General features: G+C 38.3%; 1 pseudogene; it reads right to left on the bottom strand.

The window, feature by feature from the left end:
- Positions 1 to 1739: 1739 nt before the first annotated feature.
- Positions 1740 to 25479, bottom strand: LOC133716721 (L-type lectin-domain containing receptor kinase IX.2-like; annotated as a pseudogene).
- Positions 25480 to 27754: the final 2275 nt, after the last annotated feature.

The following is a 27754-nucleotide window of genomic DNA, read 5'->3' as shown; positions in this document are numbered from 1 at the left end:
TACTTGATATCTAATGGGGTTCTATAACTTGAATGGATAAATTTACTCGCTTGGTAAGTGCGCGCGCACCCACACACACACACAGGGTCCTTTCACTAAGGGATCCCCTTTTTCGGTCATTTTAAGGGATCGCTTGATAAACTCACTTTTCGATAGCATATCCACATTTCGACCGTTTAGTTTTTAGGTCTATATAAGTAGACCATCTCTGCAAATTTTCAGCCAAAATTGATTATATATATGTGTGTATATATATATATATATATATATATACAGATCCTATCCAGAGCGAGGTTTGGGTTTAGGGTCACTTTTCGGTCTCATATCCACATCTCGACCGTTCAGATTTTAGGTATTAATGTATAGATCATCTCTGTAAAATTTCAGTCAAATTGATAGTCATTAAGGCATTGATAACTGCCTTAAAGCTAGTACGGTTCAGGTTGGACAAATTTAGTTCGTCCAGTGATTTAAATGTGTTAGATACCTTATAGATAATCAATTTGGCTGAAATTTTGTAGAGATGATCTATATATTAATACCTAAAACCTGAACGGTCGAGATGTGGATATGAGACCGAAAAGTGACCCTAAACCCTAACCTCGCTTTGAAATTTCAAAGCGAGGCATCGCTCTGGATAGGATTTGTATATATATATATATAATTAATTTTGGCTGAAAGTTTGCAGAGATGGTCTACTTATATAGACCTAATAAACAGAGCCGTTCAAAAGCGGACGTCCGCACAAATGCAAAAGTGCGGACGTCCCTCCTCAGGCCTCGATCAGGCGGTTGCCGGTGCCAAACCAGGCCTCGATGTCGAGCCTCTGCTTGCCAGTGGAGTCGTCGATGAAGAGTTCGAAGTCGACCTTGATGGGCTTCCATGGTTTCAGGCGAGCTCGCTGCGCACACTTTCGATTCCGATCAGCTAAGCCTTCGCCTTGATGGTGACGCCGTCCGGGATGTCTAGAGTGTTTGTCCGACAACCACAGCGCCTGAAACCGCCGCCTGATCGAGGTTTCAGGAGGGACGTCCGCACTTTTGCATCTGTGCGGACGTCCGCTTCTGATCCGGCCTGTATATATATATATATGACAAAAAAGGAATACACACACACACAAAGGATGAACTTAGAGAAATGTTCATTTGATGAGATACTGGACTGGATATATGCTTATCAAAAAAAGGAAATTGCACGTAAGGAAAAAATATATATATCCAATAAGGGATTCATTTTTTTGGTTAATTTAAAGGATCTATTGTGGGACCCACTTTTCGATCACATATTAGTATCTCAAACGTTCACTTCTTAGGATTTCATGAATAGATCACTTTTGCAAATTTTCAGCCAAATTAGTGACCGTTAAGGTATCGAACTAGATAAAATCATTGGACGAACCAAGTCTGTCAAACCTGAATCATTCATGTTTATAATTGTAAATCACAGTTTTGAATGCCTTAACGATTATCAATTTGGCTGAAATTTTTTTTATATTTTATCTACTCATATAACTGAACGGGGGAGATGTTGATAAGTGATTGAAAAATTGGTCAAACAATCAATCTCTGAAAATGACAAAAACTAGGGATCCCTCACTAGAAAGTGTGTATATATATCCTCTATTATAACAGAGTTTTGACAAAAAATATGAATTTTTAAATTTGGTAATAATATGTACAAGGATGAAGCTGCTACTAGGTTGTGCTAGGGTTATATAAGATCAGATGGTAGAGACTCATTTATTGATGATGATCATGATGACTATCACACAAAAGTTGTGGTAATGGTGCTTCAAACTGAAGGACCTTCATCACTTGTCTTGCTCTAGGTCTCTCCTTATTGTTGGGGTGGGTTCAACATAATCCCACAATTAACGAGCATTGCATTTCACTTGGATCAAATTCCATACCCAATCTCTTATTAGCTACATCTAGAAGATTTCTTGCAAGGTATAATCGCCTAAGTCCTAACCCACTCAAAAAGTGGTATGTGGTATTCTCCATAAAGATAAGTCTGCCTCCCATAAGCAATTTCCAAAGCAACAACTCCAAAATTGAATACATCCCTTTCTTTGCTTGCCCTTTCTTGAAAACAATACTTTGGGGCCATGTATGCAAAAGTCCCTACCACCCTCGTTGTCCTTTCCCTCAGGTGAGTATTAGCCTAGCAATTCCAAAATCTCCATGCCAAGCTTAGTGTTGAAATCGTTGTCCAATAGTATGTTTGTTGATTTAACCCTATGGAGTACACTGCTCTTCTTCTTCATGTAGATGTTGGTGCGGAAAAATTCGGTAGAAGATCTCCTCACCTACTTTGCTGACTAAAGTAAGAGTGGAGGCTTCTTGGTCAAGAGATCATTCCTATGTCCTTGGAATTTGGATCAGTGTTGGCAAGTCAAGTTGGAAGAGGGGAATACCAGAAAAAAATTCTTCGATGCCTAAGTCGGTGAGTGTATAAGTTGTAATAAGCGAAGTAGGGATTCATTACTTACCTTGATTGTTCACCTTTTCAAGTATTTATGGGTGAGTCTCAATGGATATCTTGGTTAGTGTGTGTAGTGATGTGCAACTTTCGCAAGTCACACGCTAATGGTTCATACCAAATTCGGAGTGCGGGAAGGAAAAATAAGGAAAATTTCTTGCACCCAATGTCGACCCTCACCAATGTTATTCGTGTTTTCCCAAGTTGCTGTGATTTTTACATTGTTTGTCTTCATGCAATTCGCCTCCACATGATTCTCATGATAGGATCTTCGACACTAATTACTTTGACATGGTCTATCTTTGCATGATTCTCCTGGTGGGTTTTCGACACCAATTCTTTAACATGACTGGCCTTTGCATGATTCCCCTGATGTTGATGGTTTGTCCTGTATTGAATCTTTCACAAGCCTCTTTGATGCCTTGTTGATCCTTATATGCAAATTAGAGTGAGCTATAACTGGGTGTCTTTGTTTTCTGTAAGAAGTACCTTTACGAGTCAAAGTTAAAACATACATCCCCATTGAATCCATTTTTTTCTTTCTACACAGTACAAGCACCGAAAGGAAAATCTAGTTTTCTCTTTTGCACCACTGGTTCTTGAGTGAATTTCTACTTTGTTCAAGGTCCATCAATAACATGTTTCTTGACAAGATAATTCTTTACGTGCCTCTGAGTAGGACAACTCTTTATGCCTCCTCTAAGGAGCGAGGGCACTCTTTTACATCGCCTCCAAAGAGGGCACTCTTTATGCCGCCTTCGAATAGAGCAATTTTTTATGCCTCTCCCGAGGAGGGTGTAATACCCCAGAAATTCGTTTTTATTTTCCGAGGATTATCTGGAATTAATATAGTGGTTGTTGTTACGAGTATGTGGTTCGTGGATGGAGCGAAAGTGTTTCGGATGAATTTTTATTCAAAAAGTATGGTTTTAGGGGGGGGGGGGGGGGGGAGTGCAAAGGTTGACTTTTTATACGTTGAGTTTCTCCCAAAACTTCCTTCATGAAAGTTGTAGAGCACGTCGATACGAGTTCGTGGACATGTGGAACGTGGAAATCGGAGTTCGTATAAAGAAGTTATGGCCATCGGAAAAAGTTTCCATTTTAGTATATATTGGGTTTTTCCGGAAATTGGGTCATAATTCCCAAATTTCCATTTTTGGAAACCCAAAATCTCTCCGTTCCCTCTCCTCCGAGCAACCCAGACCTGACGGAAACCCGTCGACCCAATCTGGTTCGTTCTCTCACCTCCGGCCACCTCCGGCGATGGGACAAGCCAAGACTGTAATACCCGAGACTTATATGAATTATTAAAACTATTTGAATACTGTTGGTAAAAAGTTAATATTGAGATATTAAATCAAAATTATAGATAAATGAGAATCAATTATGGTGGTTAAAAAAAAAAAAAATACCCAAACCGGACCTAGTGGGACAATAGTAATTATATGAAGAATGAAGGGGTATTATCATCATTTTACAAAACAGAGTATATAAGCAAAAAATGATAGTTGGAGAATACCCTAGAAAGGGGAGGAGGGCTCGAGAACTTTCCTTTTCCTTTAGTTTATGGTTTACCTTATGGCTAGAGTAGAGGTCAGGAACAATCTAGAGAGAGAGCTCCAAGAAACACCGACACACTTTCTCTCTCATTACAGTGGTGATCAAAGATATTGATCTTGGTAGTCTGCATGCTAAGATCTAGGAGACGGTGTGGCTAGGTTTGTTACAATTGGTTTTACAAGAGATAGATGGTGGTTAGCGTAATTTGAATACACCTTAAATTCAGATTTTTTCTATTCTTTCGGGCTGGGGTGTTACAAAGACCGACTCAGACTAGCCTTGCGCATTGCCCTGTGGTGTTGGTTTGCACGGTGGTTCATCGGAAGGTGGAGATCGGAGCTCCAACAGTTGAAGCGATCGGGACCCGGTCGGAAATGCACTTTTCCGGCTACGTCTCGGCCGATCCTTCCCGGTTTTGGAATCTCCTCCTCCTCTTGATCATCCTCATACCCGCCTTGAAGGACGATTTTGCGTGTGGAGTGGAAGATCAAGGTTGAAGATCAGCAGTGCACAACGAATCTGGAGCTTGATCAGACGGCAGTGATGGGTCGATCTTGCAAACTTGATCTAGGACGATCTAGGCCGAACCAGACTTAGCTCTAGGTATGAAAGTTGTTCTACTCTTCATGATGAACATTTCTGGATGGCTTGATTGTTGTGATTTTGAGTTTGACCGGTGGCGGTGCACCACCGCCTGTGGCGGTGTTCCGGCCATGAAAGGTGATAGTTTCTAGTTTTATATATCATCTACTCGTCGATACGAGCGTTGTGATATATAATACATAATTTTTGGAGATCATTTGAATATGTTATGATTTTTATCGTTTCGAACCGTTCGATTTTCGATCCATGTGGATTCGATCGTCCGATCGACTTGTGGTTTTGGCATATCGATCGTAGATGTATTCCGGAGACTCTGGGTGGTCTCGGATGAGGTTTCGCCTCAATTGGCGTTACTTTCGGGTTGTAGTTCGATTTGGGGATTCAAACTTTAATCGTTTACTTTGAAACTAGATGCTTTCGTACCACAAGTGGTATTAAGATGTGACCTTGATGTGATTAGGTACGTGGAAAGTGTGTTGAGTGGATTACAGCGATTAGTACTTCTCTGTATTTGTGTGTGAAGACGCAACGGGATTCAGAGGTGAGTAATCTCACAAGGTTCATTTACGAATGGAATTACCTTTATCGTTTTGAGAGTTATTTATTTAACTGCAAAGTATAGTTGGTATTAGTAGGCATTCCTGAGCGGATGACTACGTGTGTGTGTATATATATATATATATATATATATATATATATATATATATATATATATACGTGAAATATATATGTATTTGTGGATTTTGTTGATTGATGAAAACAATATGCATGAATGTTGCTTTTTATTGTTTTGGGTGTGGCTTTTCGGAAAACAAATGATTGTGGAAATGTTGATTTCTATTGTTTTGAAAAGCATTGAGATTTGTGTAACATTTTGAGTCCTGAGCGACTCCTTTAAATGTTTTATTCCGAGGGACAGTGAGGCCCGAGAAATTAAGGTCAAATGGTGACCTTAGGCAGTATATCGAGTAATCACGTCTTTGGCCGGACGAGTGGTTACGATTTCATTTAGAGCTCTAGTCAATGTTTTAAAACGCTGAAGGCGTACCCGAGGCGTTTTCGGGAGAGCCTTGCAGCCTTGAGGCATAAGGCGCATAAGGCGTAAGCCTTGCGACATAAATTTTTGTCATCACATTAAGAGCAACCACTAGTGGTAGTACTAGAACTCATTGTTGCTGCACTAAACAATTAAACATAACATCCTATCAATTACATATAAAATAACAATCTGGGCAGGGAATTTGAACAATACCAACCAACATATACAGAGCAATGATACAGAGCAACATATTCAGTCAATGATACAGAGCAACAATCTTGAAATCTTGTACCTTCAAATCTTGTCTGCAAGTCAATGATACAGAGCAACATATTCAGTCAATGATACAGAGCAATGATATTCAGTGATTTCAGTCAAAGATACAGACCAATGATACAGAGCAACATATTCTGTCAATATGATACAGAGCAACTTATTCAGTCAAGATTTGTACCTTCAAATCTTGTCTGCAAGTCGAACTCCAAATCTGCAAGCACCTCTCAAGTCTACCAATCGAACTCCAAGTCTCGAAATCCAAGTCGAACTCCAAATCTGCAAGCACCTCTTCAAGTCTACCAATCGAACTCCAAGTCTCGAAATCCCAGTCGAACTCCAAATCTGCAAGCACCTCTTCAAGTCTGCAAATCGAACTCCAAGTCTGCAAATTGAACTCCAAAATCCAAATCTGCAAGCACCTCTTCAAGTCTGCAAATCGAACTCCAAATTGAACTCCAAGTCTCCAAATCGAACTCCAAAATCCAAATCGAAATCCAAATCGAACTCGAAAGCTGCAAATCAAACTCCAATAATCGAACTCCAAGTTCGAAAATAATGGGTTCTAAGAGATTTGCTTCCTAAACCCGAAAGCTGAAAAGGGGAGGCGAGGTTGGTACTCTGCTGAGCTGCTGAGTCTGCTGTGCGTCGCGACCTAGGTCTTTAAACCTCAAAACCAAAACGACGTCGTCTCGGAAACCAAACCTGCGCGTACGCCTACTACGCCTCAGGCGTCGTTTTTTACGCCTTGGACGCCTTGGACACCGCCTCAGAAGCCTCGTCGCCTTATCATCGAAACTCACTCAATTTAGGTGCTGATTTTCGATTTTTAGGCCTTAGGCGCGCCTTAAGGCGCGTTTTTTAATTCATTGGCTCTAGTACGTCTTCCAATGAAATTCATGGGGTAACGATGCGAGGTTATATCTAAACTCATGAATTTGTGTTTTAAGGAAACAAGGTGTGAGTTGCTTTCCTTATATACGATTTGAAAGAAATCAAGGTGTGAGTTGCTTTCTTTATTTCGTGATTTGAAAGAAATCAAGGTGTGAGTTGCTTTCTTTATTTCGTGATTTGAAAGAAATCAAGGTGTGAGTTGCTTTCTTTATTTCATGTGTTTTAAGGAATCAAGGAGTGAGTTGCTTTCCTTATATACGATTTGAAAGAAATCAAGGTGTGAGTTGCTTTCTTTATTTCGTGATTTGAAAGAAATCAAGGTGTGAGTTGCTTTCTTTGTTTCGTGATTTGAAAGAAATCAAGGTGTGAGTTGCTTTCTTTATTTCATGTGTTTTAAGGAATCAAGGAGTGAGTTGCTTTCCTTCTATACGATTTATAAGAAATCAAGGTGTGAGTTGCTTTCTTTTATTACGATTTAAAAGGAAATCAAAGCGTGAGTTGTTCTCATTTATTTCGTGTGTTTTAAAGAATCAAAGTGTGAGTTGTTTTCCTTATCATTTGGGTGAGTTGCTTCCTTGGGTTGCATTACGATGGCTTTGGTTATCGTGGTTTGGAAATCCACCTTTGAGCGCCAAATATGATTTCAAACATTACTTGAAGGGTTTTGTTTTGGACAAGGATCATGATTTTGAATGCTGAATTTGAGACATGAGCATATAGATTCCTTTATGAGTAGCCTTGTTGATGCATGCTATTGAAATAAGTGGAATTGATAGATAATGCTATAATATATGCTTATTGACTGTTAGGTTGAGAGGACTTAAGCATGTTGTTGTTGTTGTTTTGAGTTTACTGATACAAACTTGCAAAAGCTTACCGAGTTTGTGTTTGCAACCCGGTGCACTATTCCACGGTGTAGGGGTTTATCTTGTAGGTTAGCGTGAGCATGGTTGAAGCCGTAGATTTTCCTTGTTGTTGCAGTGGTAGGTTTATTACCTAATTGTGCTACGCACTTATTAGTCTTCCTCTGGGTAATGAGCGTAGTGTGTGCAGTTACTTATTGAATTGATGTTTCAGTTTAATTTGTAAACTTTGCTTAATGTAATATGTGACTCTAAAGAATGAGTCTCTATTTACATTGTGGGTTCAGGACATTGTTGGGTGCCTTATTTAAAGGAAAAATTTCTCAGCTAATTAGTATTGGTGTCTGAACCATCACACCCGGCGCTCTGTATTTGATGTAATTGTATTATTATCTATGTTGAAATTCGGGGCGCGCGTGACAGAGGGCACTCTTTATGCTGCATCCAAAGAATGAACTCTTTACGCCCCTTCCGAGGAGGGGGTACTTTACTCCGCCTCTGAGGAGCATATTTTTTAATGTTTCATCATTTGTCTTTCAGATGCTAAAAAAGTTTTCATTTATTTCCATGATGACTCACATAATACACATGAAAATAAGAAACGTGAAAGAAACTGACTGGGAAAAGAATTGTTACCTGCCAGGCTGCCACTAACAATAATGCTGCGCTTTATTGAAAACAAAATGCAATTTAGAATCCTGAATGTCTTAACCTTGATTGAATAGGATATGCGATGGACTAATTGTGAATCAGGTTTGCGTGCTGTGAAATCCTCGTTAGCTCTAGATATGTTCTTGTCACCAATTTTGGTTCCCCTATCCTATTTTGCTTGAGCCTAGGTCAATTCTTCGTGCTTCTGTGACGTGGTCACAGTTGTACTTCTAGTCGCCTGCACTACTTTAATTTCCTCGAGTCTAATTTCTCCTTCAATCTGAGTTTTCTCATGTCTTCAGCCAGCCTTCTCACCATGTCTTTGTATACTTGTATGCAGTGTTCTAAAACTCGAGGAATGCTTAATCGCCGGGATTAGGCGGGCTGGGGTTAGGCGGCCGCCTGGGCGGGCCACTAGGAGCCTGGGCGGTTGAGCGGCGCTGTCTGGGCGGGTTACGAAGAACACCAGACATCTGGAAATCACCTTCAAGATCCCTTTCAGTCACTCAAGGATCCAATTTCCCAACATAAATCTGGAAATCACCTTCAAGCTTGACCAAAAGTGTGAAAATGGAAGAGAAAGAGAAGGTTGAAGCTTGATGTTTGTACACGATGGTCGATCGAAGAGAGAAGACAAGAGATCCGAGCTCCTTGGCCACTCCGAAGGCTGATGAATCTACCGCTGCTGTGAACCCGATGAGCTCGTTAATGGATGCAACCAATTGCATAGATCTAGATCGTGATCCTCGAAGTCCGGTGAAATCGTGACAGAGAGAGAGAGAGAGAGATTTCATTAAGGCTGTTGGAGAATGGAGATAACGAGGGAGAGGGGAGCAGAGCAGGAGGAAAGAGATAAGCTTTTTCCTTTTTTGTCTTTCACATATTCTCTTTTTGACGGAGACTAAATGAAGTGGTCTTCCCTATGTTCCCCACATTCCCTCTGTTCCCCCTTTAATTCATTGGTTTGGAATCTTAGAATAAAATATAGTTGTATAGAATATCTTATTCTTTTTTATAAGTTATAATAACTAATAAGTCTTCATATATTCATTTAAAGGCTATATATATATATATATATATATATATATATATATATATATATATATATATATATATATATATATATATAGCCTTTAAATGAATATATGAAGACTTATATATATATATATATGATATAAAAATAAATAAAAATAAAATAATACAAAACCGCCTAGGCACCCGCCTAGCCGCTCCTCCTCAACCCACCGCCCGACTAGCGCATAGCGTTTTTAGAACCTTGCTTGTATGTCGGGGAGGAATTCATCATTGAATGCCACTACTGCACTTTCGGATGTGCACCCCCACTACTACAAAAATCGAAACACACAACACTCATCACACAACAGAACTAAAATCTGCTGTTGTGTGTTAACACAAACTCTATCATACAACGGTACAATTATGTTTCTGTTGTGTGAATATAAGTAAATTGAAAACTTTTTTTTTAAGAAGATAGTGCACAACTGAATTGAGAAGTTTCCGTTGTGTGAATGTGAGGCCTAGATGGAGGGAAATGAGCACATAATTCCCTCCCAGAAGGAGCTCAATTTGAATTATCCACACAACAGTTTTTTTGATATCTGTTGTATAATGAAATGTTGCATGAACTTTGAGAAATCCTCTAGGTACACCTAGTACAAGTTGCACAAATTTGTACAACAGATTGTGATGGTGCTGTTGTCTGAGTATGGAAACAAATTGCACAGCGCGGCAAAATTTCACTCAAATGAAACCTATAATCACAGGCGGCAAATTTCCCTCTCAGCCTGCTTTGTAATTATATGCTCATACAACGGTGCTTTAATTTTCTGTTGTTGGAGAAACTTGGAAGTCCCCCACGTACTAAACAACTTAAGTTCTTTATTGAAATCAATAGTCTCGATTGGGGTTTACTCCACATTTCTTCTGCCAGCTCCCGTTCTTCTTCTTCTACTACTACCTTTCTTCCGTTCCCATTATCCCTCTCTCTCTCTCTCTCTCCCTCTCTCTCTCTCTCTCTCTCCAAATCTCCCCCAAACTTTCGATCTTTGGCCTAAAGCTTCGACCTATCTTGAATCAACCATGGATCTGGCCCCAGAAGAACTTGAGTTTCTCTGAATCCCAGACATTCTTCGAGAATCGACCTCTCCCCCCAAACAGTCCCCCAAGGCCTTCTACCTCATAACCCTAACCCTAATTTTCCCTCTCTCCTTCGCAATCCTAGCCCACTCTCTCTGAAGGTAGTGTTCAGTTGGAGGGTTTTTCCCTGGAGGTTTAGCAATGGCGTATTCTCATTAATCTGATAGATGTATCTTTCATGTTAATGCTGGGTTTTTCCAATTCCACACTTAATTTCAACCCTAACCTCCCATCATCATAGACCCCCTAAATCCCTAAATCCCTAAATCCTGCACCTTCACGGGGAACCAACTACGATGGCCTCGCTTCTCAAGCCGTCCAAGTGGGTGATTCTCAATCCCTAAACCTCGCTTCTTCTATGTCAATCTCGCCAACTCGATCTCTCTCTCGCTCTCTGCTAGTCTGAGTTGCAACAGGAGCTAATACGCAGCGTCTATGGAGGTTCTTTCATTCTCGTAAGTAGCTTTTTGTTTTATGCAGAATAAATTTGGCTCAAGCTGATTTTGCTTCTATGTTCACTGTTCAATTCCTACTACAAATTAGGTATTGAATTTTTATTTTTGTTGCTGCAGTTTTGAGCAGTAGAGCTGAGAAGGCAGGCAATTTTCTGGATGCAGAGTCGATCTATTTTTGGTCCGGTATTTAATTTAACTAATTTTTCCCCTTAATTTCTTCCCTTTGTTATATTTCTGCTTGATCTGAATTGAAGTAGTTGTTCGCGTAGTGAAGAAAGTGTAAGATCAAATATGGACATAACACATATCATCATAAAGTAATTGATGATTAGCTTAATATCAATCCTAGTTTAACATGGATACAAACAGTGAATCAATACTAGTGACTTAATGAAGTAGTGTATCAATTCATTAAGGATAGTAATTCATTGCTTAGTCGACAAGAAAGGCTATAAGTTGTGATACATTAGGAATCTAATAGTGAAACCTAAACCGACAAGGAATGCTTTAATGGGAAGCTTCTTGAGGTTTAAGTCTCATATATATACAGATGAATTGGTCCCTGATTACTACCACGACTATTGCATATTGTTCTGTCCATTGAGAAGCAAGTTGGTAAGTAACAGAAGACCATATTCAGTGATCGTGTTTAGCAGCTGCATAAGATGGAATCCATGACAGTGATTGCTGAAGGTAAGCCTTAATCCTATTATGATTGTTGTGCATATGTTGTGAGCATGTAACTATGGTTTTACAATTGGTATCAGAGCATAGGCTCACAAATATGAAAAATCGTTTTAGGGTTTTGAAAAACAAACATAAAATTTTTTAAGAGTTTTTTGCTTTACGGGTCAAGTAATTGATCAGGTTACTGACCAAGTCACTGGTCATGTAACTGGTCAGGTATCTGACCAAGTAAGTAACTGACCAGGTAACTGACCAAGTAACTGGTCAGGTACCTGATCAAGGTAAGTTACTTAAGTCGACTGCTGCATCTGGTTAATTATAAAATTCACGCTTCCGCTATGATTTTTTAGCAGCAAATTGGGGAAAAAGCAAAAACAGGTTTTTCTGTGAAAATTGTTTTCGATTCATAGCATGATAATTAAGTTTTGATTGTGCTCAAGAACCCTAGTTGCATTCCCGGCGTGCGTTAGGCTAGAGTAGATGGTGACCGGATGAAATTTACAATTTCTTGATTATTCTGTGGTTTCTTGGAATCGAATCAATTTTGGTTATGCTTGAATATGCATGTTGAATTGATTGATGATATGGTATTGTATCTGTGATTGTGTAAAATTGTATGAAGAACAGAAATCTCCCAGATTTTGTTTACACGTTAAAGTTGACAGATACAAGAGCTTAATTTTCTTACAAGGATGAATCTGGATAGAATGTAAAGTAAAAGAGCTCATATGTTTTGTGGTTTTCTGTTGGCATAAGTGATTATGATGCACAAAGCATCCTTCATTGATGTTGGCAGAAAACATTGATCAGGTACGTGTAACTGGTCAAGTAACTGACCAAGCAACTGACCAAGTAACTGTACCTGATCGAGTAACAAAACTGAAATTGTGTTTTGTGTTTTAAAACTATGCTTCAGTTTTATCTTCCAAAGAAGTGGTTAAGTATGGTTTTAGAATACAAAACAGCAGTATGCATGCTTGATGAAAATAAATACGGATACTTAGAAATTTTTCTTCTGTCTAAAGATGTGGATAAATTTCTTTGGATAACTTGTTTTCATTGAACATGGCATATTGATAAAGAACTCCAGGATATTAAGTTTCTGCTCAAAAGTGATGCTTAATATTGTTTTTGTTATGGACTGACATGAATGCAAGTATGGTGTTTAGGTTTTCTGTATGTTCTTGTTTTGGTTACTTAAAGCTAAATAAAACACAGAAAACTTAAACATATTTTATTTACAAACTGAGAACTCACTCGAATTTTTGTTTTGCTCCTTAGGTAACTCTTACATGAACTTGAACAGTGTCTTGATGTTAACTGGAACCAACTATAGAGCTTGGCTAGACTCTGTGGAAAATTATATGGGAATGCATGAGAACATAGACTACTGCTTTACTGAGGATAAGCCTGAAGAGTTAAATGAAAAGAGCACCAAGAAAGATACTGACCTTTACAAGAAGTGGCATAGATCCAATAGAATGGCTAAGAACCTCATCAGAACATCTATGTCTAAGACTGTCAGGGGAAGTATAGAAGAGCCTGAGCTAGCATCAGATTTTCTGGAACTCATAGGTGCTAAGTTTAAAGAAAGTGAAAAAGCAGAAGCAGCTAGGCTAACCAAGGAGTTTCATGATTTGAAGTACATGGGTTCAGGGGGAGTTAGAGAACATATTATGAAGATGATCAATATAAATGGCAGACTCAGGGAACTCTTAATGGGGGTTAGGGATGAGCAAGTAGTGCATTATGCACTACATTCCTTGCCTAACAGTTTTAGTCATCTTAGGACCAGTTACAACTCTCAAAAGGGAAACTGGACTCTAGATGAACTTATATCCATCTGTGTGGATGAGGAATCTAGGATCAAGGAAGAAAAGGAACCTGCTACAACCATTAACCTCATTGAGAAGCCTAAAAGGAAAAAGCCCCAGAATAAGCTCAAGCCTACCAAAGCCATAACTAAGAGTTCAACAGCTGTAGTGGCCAAGGAAAACAGGCCATTCAGGTTCAAGTGCTACTTTTGCAAAAGAGTAGGACACATGAAAAAGGACTGCACTGGCTATAAGAACTGGTTAGCCAAAAAGGGTAAGATTTTTTCTAATACAGTTTTTTCCTTAGAAATTAATCTTATAAATGTTGAACCACAGTCTTGGTGGATAGATTCAGGCTCACCTATTCATATTACTAATTCTTTGCAGGGATTCATAAGGAGGAGAATCCCAAAAAGTGATGAAGTGAACCTGTGTGTAGGAAATGGCATGAGAGTAGCAGTCAAGGCTATTGGAACCTTAAAGCTCGATTTAGGATTAGGAAAATTATTAGTTCTGGACAATGTTTTTTATGTACCTTCCATGAGAAGGAATTTGGTTTCAGTTTCTCTTTTAGTAAAATCTGGTTGTAGACTTGTTATGGATAGTAATGGAATTCTTATTTCTAAAAATTCTGTTCAAATTGGTTCTGGTGTTATTATGAATGATTATTTACAGTTAAATTGTTCAATGGCTCAACAAGAAATTTTACTTGTTGAAAATAACACTAACAGTACTAGCACTTTAATAGGTGTTAAAAGAACCAAACTAAATGAAAAGTCTGCATTTTTATGGCATAGAAGACTCGGCCATGTTTCAAAAGAGAGACTGAAAATTTTGGTGAAAAACAAAATCCTAAATGAACTTGATTTTTCTGATCTAACAGACTGTGTTGAATGCTTTAAGGGAAAAAATAACTAATACTAGAAAGAAGACTGCATATAGAAGCCAAAATTTATTAGAACTCATACACACTGATATATGTGGACCATTTAGGCATCAAACTATCTGTGGGAATGTGTATTTTATCACATTCATTGATGACTTTTCTAGATACAGTTATATTTATCTACTTTCAGAAAAGGCACAAGCATTGAAAGCCTTTCAAATCTTTAAGTCTGAAGTAGAAAATCAACTAGAAAAGAAAATCAAAACAGTAAGATCAGATAGAGGAGGTGAGTTCTATGGCAAGTACACTGAATCCGGCCAACAAAAGGGTCCATTTGCCTTGTTTTTACAAGACAATGGAATTAAAGCTCAATATACAACACCCTATAACCCACAACAGAATGGTGTTGCAGAGAGAAAGAATAGGACTCTTTTGAACATGGTTAGATGCATGATGTGTACAACAGGTTTGCCTAAATTTCTGTGGGGTGAGGCTTTAAAAACTGCAAATTATATTTGCAACAGAACACCTAGCAAAGCCATAGAAAATACTGCTTTTGAGCTTTGGTGTGGCAGGAAACCTAGTCTTCATCACTGCCATGTTTGGGGATGCCATGCAGAAGCTAGGATTTATAATCCAAGCTTGAATAAACTTGATCCTAAGACAGTTAGTTGCTATTTTATAGGTTATCCAGATAAATCTAAAGGCTATAAATTATATTCTGCTTATCATTCACCTAGAATTTTTGAAACACATCAAGTAAAGTTTCTAAGTGAAAAAGTTCACAATACAAACCTTGAGGATTTATCCTCAGATTTTGAGGAAATTGTGTCGGATGAGAATATAAGCGTAGCATTGCCTTTAGAACAAGAAGTAACTGATCAAGTCACTGGTCGAGTAACTGACCAAGTAACTGATCACGTACCTATAACTAGTCAAGCAACTGACCATGTCACTGACCGAGTAACTGTCACTAGACAAGTCACTGACCATGTAACTGGTCAAGTATCTGACCAAGTCACTGGTCGAGTACCTGTAACTAGTCATGTCACTGACCAAGTAACTGGTCATGTCACTGACCACGTAACTGACCAAGTAACTGTCACTGGTCAGGTAACTGACCACGTAACTGACAACCCTCAGCCTAGAAGATCACAGCGAGCAAGAAAACCAACTTATGGGGGGGAAGATAGTGACTACATTGTTTATCTGCAAGAAGCAGAAATTGAAATAGATTGTGCAGAGGACAATGATCCAACTACATTTAACCAGGCCATTGAAAGTAGTGAATCTCATCAATGGCAGCTAGCAATGGAAGCAGAAATTAATTCCATGAGTCAAAATGCAGTTTGGGAATTAGTTGAACCTGACCCAAATCAGAAACCTATAGGTTGTAAATGGGTTTTCAAAACCAAAAGAGATGCAAATGGCAATGTAGAGAGACATAAAGCAAGATTAGTTGCCAAGGGTTTTACACAGAAGGAGGGCATTGACTTTACTGAGACTTTTTCTCCAGTTTCTACAAAAGACTCATTTAGAATAATCATGGCTTTAGTTGCTCACTTTGATATGGAGCTACACCAAATGGATGTTAAGACAGCCTTTTTGAATGGTGAACTAGATGAAGTGATTTATATGAAGCAGCCAGAAGGTTTTGTGCAAGCTGGAAGTGAAAACTTAGTATGCAGGTTAAGAAAATCAATTTATGGCCTTAAACAAGCTTCTAGACAGTGGTACAAGAAATTTGATTCTGTGATTTCTACTTTTGGATTTACAGAGAATCTTGTTGATGAGTGTGTTTACTTGAAGACAGTTGGGAACAATTTTATTTTCCTAGTACTTTATGTTGATGATATACTTTTGGCTAGCAGTAACATTAAACTGCTTAAAGACACCAAGAGCTTTCTGTCAAAGAATTTTGACATGAAAGACTTAGGAGAAGCATCCTATGTACTAGGCATTGAGATTAAAAGAGATAGAGCACAGAGACTACTTGGTTTGTCTCAACAGAATTATATTACCAAAGTTTTGAAGAGATTTGGTATGGAGAAGTGTGCAGCTGGAGAAGTCCCCATGTCCAAAGGAGATAAACTAACCAAGAAGCAAAGTTCCAAAAGTGATGTTGTGAAAGAAAATATGGAGTCAAAGCCTTATGCTAGACTTGTAGGAAGTCTCATGTATGCACAAGTCTGCACTAGGCCAGACTTGTCTTTTGCAGTAGGGATTTTATCAAGATTTCAGTCTAATCCAAGCCATGAACATTGGGTAGCTGGGAAGAAAGTGTTGAGATACCTGCAGAAAACTAAAAGTCACATGCTAGTTTATAGGCAAGTGGAGGATCTGAACCTCGTTGGATTTTCAGATTCTGATTTCGCAGGGAATTATCCAGACTCCAAGATGTCAACTTGTGGATACGTGTACATGCTAGCAGGAGGTGCAGTTGCTTGGAAAACCATGAAGCAAACTCTAGTTTCAACCTCCACCATGCAAGCTGAATTTATTGCAGTATATGAAACTGTGTGTGAAGGACTTTGGATCAGGAATTTCTTGATGCAGACCAAAGTGTTAAGTCACATTGTGGCAGACACACTTGTGATTTATTGCGATAATGAAGCTGCAGTTTTCTTTAGCAAGAACAGTAAAAGATCAAATAATTCTAAGCATATTGATTTAAAGTATTACAGTGTTAGAGAAAGGGTTAAGCATGGTGAGATAGCTGTTTTGAGCATTGACACGAATTCACAGCTAGCAGACCCCTTCACCAAGGCATTGTCAGTAGCAGCATTCCAGAAGCATACAGCCAACATTGGAGTTTTAGCTAATCTAGATGCTTAGGTTCAGTAGAGAGTTAATCCAGTTGGAGCAATTTAAATTTCTAAGGTTTTTGAGTTCTTGTATTTTTTAGTTGTGGTCTTTTGACTTTATTTATCACAACTTGTTTGTAATGACAGATTTTATTATTATCAATAAACTTTTGAGGTATTTCCAGTTATGATTTTGCTGCAGCTTTATTGTTTTATTTTGGAAATTATCATCTTGTTTTGAATATCATACTTGCTATCAGATGGCTTAAATCATGTGAAGCATGATGTTAAGGTTCAAGCAATATTTTTAAGCCATCAGTGTTCAGTGAATTTGCTTGAGTTTCTGGTTTTAGAAACATAAAGTAGGACCTAATATATGTTTACTTGTTGATACACATTAACATATATTGTATCACTTCTGGTTGAACATATGTGGATTGCAGAAGCTTATGTTAGTGGTTTTGAAACTCTGCATTTTTGTTAAAATGTATATTGTTTCTTGCTCTGCATAAATAACTGTGATCTGACCATGTTGGAATGGATTTTCGATTTGAGTTTGTTATCTGGCGCGCACTTCAGTAAGTTAAGTAGGTTTTGATGTTCTCTGGTGCAAATCATCGAGCATGATATGTGTGAGTCCAAGGGGGAGATTGTAAGATCAAATATGGACATAACACATATCATCATAAAGTAATTGATGATTAGCTTAATATCAATCCTAGTTTAACATGGATACAAACAGTGAATCAATACTAGTGACTTAATGAAGTAGTGTATCAATTCATTAAGGATAGTAATTCATTGCTTAGTCGACAAGAAAGGCTATAAGTTGTGATACATTAGGAATCTAATAGTGAAACCTAAACCGACAAGGAATGCTTTAATGGGAAGCTTCTTGAGGTTTAAGTCTCATATATATACAGATGAATTGGTCCCTGATTACTACCACGACTATTGCATATTGTTCTGTCCATTGAGAAGCAAGTTGGTAAGTAACAGAAGACCATATTCAGTGATCGTGTTTAGCAGCTGCATAAGATGGAATCCATGACAGTGATTGCTGAAGGTAAGCCTTAATCCTATTATGATTGTTGTGCATATGTTGTGAGCATGTAACTATGGTTTTACAGAAAGCTCTGTATCCAATCGGCAATTTCCCTTAAAGTTTTGATCTTTATCATTCTCATTAGGCAAAGCATTCTTCTTTGATAATTTTCAGGTACAATTGACCCTGGAGAATAGTGTACAAGAAATGAAGAGTCCGCTCTCACATATTCTCCATCTCCAGTTTCGATGGAGGCTTAAGGTTTTTTTTTTTCCCAGTTATCTAGTCATATTCATATTCTTTTGGTTGATCATCTAGGACATCACCTTTTCAGGTACTACTTTTCATGATATGGGGATTTAATTGTTGCAAGGTCAGTGTTAATTCTTTTGATCTTAATCACATTTGTTATGGATGCTTTTGAAGCATTGGTCTGGTAGATATATGATAAATTTTGTCAATATGCTGATACCTAAGTTGTTCTTTTGAAACAGATTGGATGGGATTCTGCCATGAGAATGAGTGCGAATTTGCGTAATTTATTCTTATATGAGGCCTTTTTGTATTATAACCCACCTCTCATCATGGTGAGGCTTGATTGTTGGTGTTTTTTTTTTTTTTAGTCTTATAACATTCTTGACTTTGTAGCAGCTTATCTTTTTAATTTTCTTTTGTTGCAGACTTTGATGGTTTGGCTTTAGGGAGTGAACTTATGGGTATTTTTGCAGGCCAACATTGGCTATGCAAAAATATTTGATCTTGATCAAAATCATCTCACTCACAAAGAAGTATGGAAGATACTGATGGTTCATTCGATTTTTCATTGTCCTCCCCTCCCCCCATCATCTCTGTAAATCTCTTATCTCTATTAAAATTTATGATGTCGAGGTTTAAATGTGACTACTGCACTCAAACCATAATCATGTGATAGCCTTTCTTGAGGTTTTGTATGCAACAAAAAGTTTGTAATTTCACAGGCACAGTAATGTGCCAGCACATTAGATGGACTGCTGGCACATTAATCCGTCTCTCATGATATATGATGTTGTAAATTTCACAGGACATATAGACAGGTTCAACTCTATATGAATGTCCATCTGTTTCAGTGTTTGTACATGTTTCTAATACTGTATTTTTATATATGTAATGTAATTCGTGGATCACAAATGCTATACCATGTCAGTGCACATTTGAGCCAACCAAGGCCTTGCTAAATTGCAATCTCAAGTCTCATATGGTCTAAAGCCATCTGTTAGACCTCTTCTACTTGCACCATTCATATGTTTTATTATTTATTAGTGTCTGGAATAGCATTTCCCTGAAAATACATTTAAGTGATTATTGTATTATAGCAACTTCTGTTTTTTGTCATTCTCTTTCATCTATTCATGGTTTGATATTTACTGCCAATTCTTGTTATTATGTTAAAGAAGTTGCTTCTACTTGTATGTTTTTCCTAGCAACCTCGTTCATTCAGAATGCCTATTCCTTTTCTTTTCTCCTAATTATCTGGCATTTTATATGCAGTGTAGCACTTGGATGATCATCATTGTCCCTACTAGCTGTTCAATCAGTAATCTTGGAGATATTTTATGGGCATCCGTTGGAGATATTTTATACTAATGTTTCTAGGCCACTTGGTAGTTTATTTAGTAGGAAGCCATACCACATTCTTTAGACATCAATGTACTCCCAGAAAAAAAGTTCAAAAATAAAGGTCGCTTTTAGCGTATACATCTTGGACATGCATATAGTAGGATCTTTACCCCAAGCATCGTTACACGCTCACAAGGCTGTACCCTTTTAGTTTTTTGAGGTTTCTTTTCGTAGATTCTTCAACTTGATTTTCTTTTCTACTAAAGTTACATGTATAGTTGTATAAGACGATTATAATATTCTATCTACCCTAAAATCATAATGCCTGTACCTGTTTGGTGTTTCTAGGTAGTGGCCTGCTCATATGGGTTATCTACTCTAGAAAGAGTAATGTAGATATAAAAAGATATGATAAAGAAATTTGTGGTTAAACAAAGGCAGATTTGATGACCTCTCAAGAGTTGTTTTACTCCAGCTTAATTTAGATGAATGTAAGAAACTAATTTTAGCTCACAATTCTCATTTGGTGCTGATAGGTATGTGACTATGGGAGCAGCTTGGTTCAATGGTGCTTTTAGCAAGGTGGCAAAGGCAAGGCAGGCTGCAGGCACGAAAACCAGAGAAAAGTTCCATATGGCTGTGTCAAACTTGACTGCAAAGGTTGGCTTGCTTCACTTTGCATTATTTATGCAAAACAAAGTTACATGTGTGTATCCACCCTCTAATAATCAACTGTGCTACAAATTTCAGAGAGCTATTTTTTGTTTGTTAGTTTGGAAGAATGTGTTAGCTGTCATTATTTTCTTTGAAATTGAGAACTCCCCTTGTTTTCTTACTAGAGTTTTATACAAGTTGAATTTGTTAAGTTTGGGTATTGATTTTGGTGGTTCAGTTTTCAGCAATTGGTTGGTTAAGATTTTTCTATATTGCTTTTGCCTTGTTATATTTTGCTTTATTGCTAGTTAGCTTTGTTGCGTATGCTGGTACCATAGCTTTTCTTTTGGTTGATTGCACTCCAAGTTTCTTTTCTTCTTTGGAGATTGGACTTTCATTGTGGACATTTTATTTATTACAAAGGTAATGCTTACAGACTTTGGCTACATGAAGAAAAGAAGAGGGAAGAAAGGGGAAGGAACAAAGATAGAAGAAAAGAAGGGGGAAGAAAGGGAAGGAGAAGGGAGAGGTGTAGAGATTGGGTCTCTCAAGGGCTGCGACACGAGTTATTGGGAAGACAATGAGAAAGTGTTCAGCGAAGTTCGATTTGTTGTTCAAGGAGGGTTGTGTTAGCAATTGGCCATTTGGGTAGTTTTGATTTCAGAAGAGAAGGGTTTCTTTTCAAAAGCTTAGCATCTTTTATTGTTTTACTACTGTGAGTGACTTTGTTATACTTCTCATTTTTTATTTTTTCTTGTTGGTTTTACTTTGGCTTATTTAGAATCTGTTAAAGCTTTTGAAGTGTTAACTAATTGGTTGAGTTTGGTGTTTGATGACATGAATTTTGGAGTTATTTGACACTGCCACAAAGAAAGTGTCTTCCTAATATGCTCTGTGACATTGCCAAGCTTGTTGAGACTGGCCAGGAAGCTACAGCTTGGATTCGGGCAATTTCTCTTTTTTCATTTGGGTTAATTTACTCGCATAGTATCGAGAACAAGTTCTTAGTTTTTGGTTAGTAATTATTTGGTATATGTATTTCAGGTAGAGCATATTATTAGAGAAGAGAATATGATGGCAGCTCAGGAGACCATCGAGCTATATATTTGCTGAGCTTATTTCTATTCACAGATTGAGGTCTGCTGATTACTTCTTCTAAATATATTGCAAAGAAACTGGGGCCTTGTGTGCAGTGAAGGAAGTTGATCTCCTTCCTGATGATCCTAAATCTGCAAAAAGTATAAAGCAATTGGAGCAGGTCCTTCCAGGTTTCATTGAAGCCAAAGGCAGCTGAAGGATAAGAGCCATTGAGAATACGAATGTTTTTGATTCATGTATAGCTAGGAATGCTCTTGTTTGGTACATTATCTTGTTACTTGAATGTATAGATGTTTGAATAATGGTACTTGAATTATATGGATTATAGTACTGTTTATATGGTAATATATCGAGCATTATTTCTGTGAATATTCTTCTTGTTGTCCAAGGTTCAGTCATACAACACAATGCAGAATAATGTGTTGTATGACTGTAAAAGAGTTCAAAATTAAGCCTCCTCCTACAACAGTTACTGGATGTTAGCAAATTCGATTATAATATTCACACCACAGTTAAGACAATATAGCTGTTGTGTGAACCAACAACCAACAACAGAAAATAACAAAATTCTGTTGTGTGAGATTCATAACACACAATAGAAATAAAATTATCCCTGTTGTCTGAATCAATCAACAGACAACAGATATCATTTCATTGGGTTGTCTGTTATTTATCTCAGACAACAAAGAAAAAATTCTGTCTGTTGTGTGTTATGAATCTCAGACAACAGATAAACAATATAATTGTTGTGTGTTATGAATCTCAGACAACAGCTAAATTTCATTTTCTGTTGTCTGAATGGCCATGCCAATGCCGAGACATCCCCGCGCATGCCATGCCAGGCACATGCCTGCGCAGAATTCGCACAACAGAACTAAATATCTGTTGAGGAAATGAATATTGCACAACGGCAATTTCACCGTTGTGTGATTTTTCAATCACACAACACTCGTTTAGACCACAGTGAGGCTGGTCATCACACAACTCCAAATCTCCGTCGTCTGATTCACTTATTGTAGTAGTTCCCCTATCTCCTTTTGCTTAACTCAGAAACATTCATAGAACGTTTTGATTCTATCTCCCACTTTCTACTTCACCATGAATATCGCTGCCATGTCTTTCTTGCCCTTCTTGTTATAAAATAAATTAAATAATTGAGAGACAAACGACTCCCTCAGTTTTTCAAGGTTGGAGATTGATCTAGGTTTCAAATCATAGAATCAAGTTCTTGCCTCGCCAGTCAAGCTCGAGGGAAAGAATTTGCAGAAAAGTCTCTCGTTATTTGTCTTCGTGGTCATCTGCTGCATAAACCTCCTGAGGTGATCCACTAGATTAGTAGTTCTATTGTATTGCTGGAAGATGGGCGTCACGAACTTTTGTGGTTTTTCCATGTTGAAAATCTTCTTAATAAATTAGGATTTATGTATTTCCCTTGCAGTGGCCTCGGTCAACTTCCCAGGACTTGCATTTCATACTTTCAGCAACATCATCTGTATTTGGAATCTCCAGCTCTAATCTTTTGCTTTTTTAGCTTTCTTCTTTGATAGATTTTGAGCTTTCTCCTGTTGAATTTTCAGTATCTCCGTGAGCTTAGTTTTTGACCTCTTCCTCTGCTTTCGTCGTATTTTGAATCTTCAATCTGGTCTGGCTCACTCTACTTGTGCTTCTGTTTGCGAGCCTCTCTGTGGTTTTCTTTCTTTTGCAGTTGAGCGAGTTTCTCTTCCATCTTCTTCATCTGCTCGAGCATGTTAGCATGCAGATCGTTTTATAACCCATCTAATCCAAACTTGTTCGATGAATCTGGTTCAGAATCCTCTACTTCCACCATGTTAGTTTCTGAAAATCTTTTCCGACAGGTGGCGCGTACTGCTTGCATGTGCAGAAAAATTTGGTAGAAAATCTCCTCACCTACTTTGCTGACTAAGAGTGAAGGCTTCTTGGTCAAGATGTTCTTTCTATGCACTTGGAATTTGGATGTTGGCAAGTTAAGTTGGAAGAGGCGTAACCTGTGAAAGATTCTCCGATGCCTAAGTTAGTGAGTGTTTTTTAGTTGTAATAATTGGAGTATGAATTGATTGCTTACCTCGATTAATGTTCACCTTATCAAGTATTTATAAGTGAGCCTAAGCAGATGTCCCGGTTAGTATGCGTAGTGGTGTGCAACTTCCACAAGTCACGCGCTCGTGGGTCTATAACGCGACTCTTAAGATGATGTAGGGGAGGTATTCCCGCTTGTTACAGATTCAGTCGAGCAGACTGATTCTACTAGGGCTGGGCACGGTCCCAGACCGGCATCACATTTACAGGGACCGGGACCGGACCGGCAGAGTTAAGTTCGGGCCGGGTTTGCACATGACGGACACATAGACCGGCCTCAACCCGGACCGTGACAAACGGGCCGGTTTCTCCGGGCTTTCGGTTCCTGGCAGATTTTTCAGCAGTGCTCCATTTTTGGGCAAAAATGCACCAAACAACAATCAAACCACCAAAAGTTCCATGTTTACATAGTTATCAACTGAACAATATCACCAACAGATCTAACTTCTACAAAATTAAAAATTAAAAATCAACTGATCAAGATCAGAACGTCGCCGATGGTTGTCGTCGGTTTGGTTTGATCTAGAGACTTTGAGATCTGAAGGCTCCGAATTTCAGGTTCTAGCTAGAGCCTTTAAGAGATCTCGATAAAGAGACAAATTGAAAGGCTTGGCCACAGAGACCATAGCTAGAAGAAGAAGAAAAAGAGATGAATAAGAAGAAGAACTGAACTGACGAACAGGGACAAGGAAGAACATGAAGAGAAGTTGAGAGGAGATGAGACTTAACCATTCAAATCCGAAACTTCAACTAGTTTCCGATCCGGGTTGGGTTTGGAGACTGCACTTCCACCAACAGAGAAGATGAACCAAGTGTGGAGGAACTGAGGGAGAGGAACTGCAGAACTGAGGGAAGAGGGAGATGGGAAAGACAGAAGAAAAAGAGAAGAATAAGATAAAGAGGAGACAAAATGAAATGGGAGACAGAATGATTGATGGAAGCGGAAGATGAAAGAGAAAGAAGAAAAAGAGGAGACATAGGAGAGAGAATGATGGATAAAAAAATAAAAAAGGTTAAAGAATGATGCATAATTCGGGCCCAACGGGTTTTATGTATTTCAAAGTTCAGAACCAGGACCGGACCGGCACACTGACTACAGGGATCGAACCGGCCCGAAAACCCGACCCGAACCGGCCGGTCCGGATCAGTTCCTTCCGGTTTTTCGGGTTTTCGGTCATTTATGCCCACCCCTAGATTCTGCTATACCCAGATCCACCTCGAGGGGATTTCATTTCAAGAAATTTCTCAAATAGGTTGGATGCCCCTCTCTCGGCTCATTGCCTTTCTTTACTAGAACCCGATTCCGCCTCACCCAAATCCACTCTGAGTGGATTCATCCTCAATGAAATTTTTTGAATAGGTCAGACTGCTTCTCTCCCGACCCATTTCTTGATTAGAAATCAATTATTTGCCTTTTCTTAATTAGAAACTTATTTCAACGTACATTTTACACCCCCATAATAATGCAGGCCGAGGCCAAGCCTAAAGCTATCTTGTACCTTGCCTGACAACCAAGTAGATGAGTGTCAAGACTACAATTAGGCATGTAGGCATAAACACGTATTCACCTTGCTCATTCCGCCATTTGATAAACTGCACCAGATTTTTATCTATCAAGCGGTTCAAAATTTTCACTTCGTTAAGAAAAATGTTCTCATGATGCTCGCATTAATCTGCAAAGATTCGCTTGACAACAATTGCGCAATCTATATCTTATAGGACTCCTTTATAAACTTGTCCTGATCGACCCTCCTTGGCCTACCCTTCTATCTTTTGCATAGCCAATGGCGACTGCAACTAATTCTTGGTAACCAAACCATCGTGGCCATTAATCTTGGTTGTAGAGGTCACTGCGGCAGTTCGGGGAGAACATCTCTCAAGTTAATTTGGTGAGACAGAGAATTAGTACTCACCAGAAACAGGCTTTGATTTAGGTCTTCTTGGTATGTCCAAAACGCATTGAGCATGTTTGTGGTAGCATTGTAAGCTATTTGTGCATTTGCACCTTTCTTTATTGATCCCGCGGCACTATACTCCCAACCGGATCCGGCTCCTCTAAAGTGAGAAGTCATGCAGTTGTGTGCAGTTCATAAAATCTAGCCCACACAACGAATCTAATGGTTTAAAATGTGCCACATAATATGGCGTGAAGTTTTTTCCTTTTTAATAAACTAACGGATTGTTAGTACTGTGATTGCACCTCTCTTACTCTTGGTCTCTGGAGAACCTGCATATAGATTTTGTTCGAGAAAAAAAAACCTGCATATCTTTACTACTATAAATGGAGGCCCTCTTTTGGTGTCAAAGGGCTTCACCAAATTTTGAAGTACCTATAATATCCTTCAATAACATAATTATCAAATTAAGTTAATAGAATATAAATAGATAAAAGTGTAAAAATGTAATTAGTCAAACTACTATTATTTTTTGTCTAAAAAATAAATAACAACTATTCTTTTTAGTCGATCTATTTTTCATTAATATCATAATATCACCCGCGAGAAACGCGGGCACGTTGCTAGTTGATTGAAATGGAACAACCTCAGATCCTCAACTGAATTGAATCTATGAAACGGAAAAACAACCTAGAAAACATATACTCACGAGCGTTAAAAGAAGAGGACGACTAGAATGGATTTGACGATTGTGATTTGTTTTTTTTTTTTTTTTTTTTGGTAGAAGACGACTGTGATTTGTTGAGTTCTGGGTTTGTGTGGTTGACTTGTGAGGGAAATGATAGCATTAGATCTTGGTCAAAATGGGAAGGGTGGCTGTACTCTTGGTCAAATCTTCATGATTTAGCATTAGATCTTCTTTTCTATGATTGATTAAAAAGTGAAGTCATAGCATTCAGATTAAGAAATTATGCCCAGACAAAGTGCGAGGGTCCTAGATCAGAAAATTCTTCTATTCCCATGAATCCATCATCATAAAATGTTCGACATGCTAAAGTGATCAGAACCCAAACGAATTTCGGTCAACAACTATTATGGATCGATTACAGACCAAGAGAATCATTGCTTAACAGCAGGAGTTGGCAAATTCGGAGATGAATCAAAGTGAGAGAAAACTTTAAGCAAGAGTTGGCAAATTCGGAGATGAATCAAAGTGAGAGAAAACTATTAACGGCAGGAGTCGCCGTCAACTGTGAAGAAAAGCCAAACTATTATGCTAGATGATGTGGCATAGTTCTAAATCATTGGATTCTATTGATGGTTCGGATTTTATGAAATTTACAAAAAACTGCACAGAAATAACTTCAGAGGATCTCAATCCCTCCCAACTAGCTTTGACAACTAATGCGATATTATTTATATATATATATTGATCCCAACATGCAAGAGGTCCATGAAGATCCTACTCGTTTTCTTTGGTATCAAACTCAACTATTAATTGTGTTTTGGGAGGTATCAAACTGAGTGGTGTGGTTGAAAAGTCCTAGATCAGCACCGGCGAAGTTAATTGAGCGCAATTGGATAGGGAAAAGGTGCAAGGAAAAAGGCAAACCCACCACTGAATCGAAGGAGACTTCATTAATTATAAGTGTCGATCATGAATGTGAACTTGGTAGTGAAGTGTTAAGGTGACCGAGTAGTAGTGTCCCATAAGTGGAAAGGTTGCGAATAAGTACACCGTCCTATGCGGAACGCTTCAAAGTGTACGTGGGGTGAATTCAACAGTTTCTAAGTTAGGTGTCTCATAGCCTTTATAGAGCATGTTCTCTGTGTCAGGGTTGAATTGAGAATTTGAGATATACTGAATGAAATTGGTTGAGCAAAGAGAAACAGAAATTTGATGAAAATGACGAGGCTAAAGGTTGCTTGCCTGACATTGTGCAGATCGAGATAGATCGACGTACACAAATGTCTGCAATGAGCAAAGAAGACAAGAAGTCGATCTGCATAGCATTTATTCTGAATTACGAATGCAATTAAGGATCAATGATGCAAGAATTTAGCTATGAGAGCCTAGGAATAAACTACTAGCTAGAAGGGGTTTAAGAATTTCCATGCATCTGACATACACAACAGGATAACTTGACTGAGGAAATCTGGGAAACGAAACAATGAAAATTTACAAGCCGATCGAGGATTTAA

The sequence above is a fragment of the Rosa rugosa genome, chromosome 6 (assembly GCF_958449725.1).
Source record: "Rosa rugosa chromosome 6, drRosRugo1.1, whole genome shotgun sequence".
Taxonomy (NCBI): domain Eukaryota; kingdom Viridiplantae; phylum Streptophyta; class Magnoliopsida; order Rosales; family Rosaceae; genus Rosa; species Rosa rugosa.
Note: the sequence above shows the minus strand (reverse complement) of the source record. Positions and strands in the feature narration are given on the sequence as shown.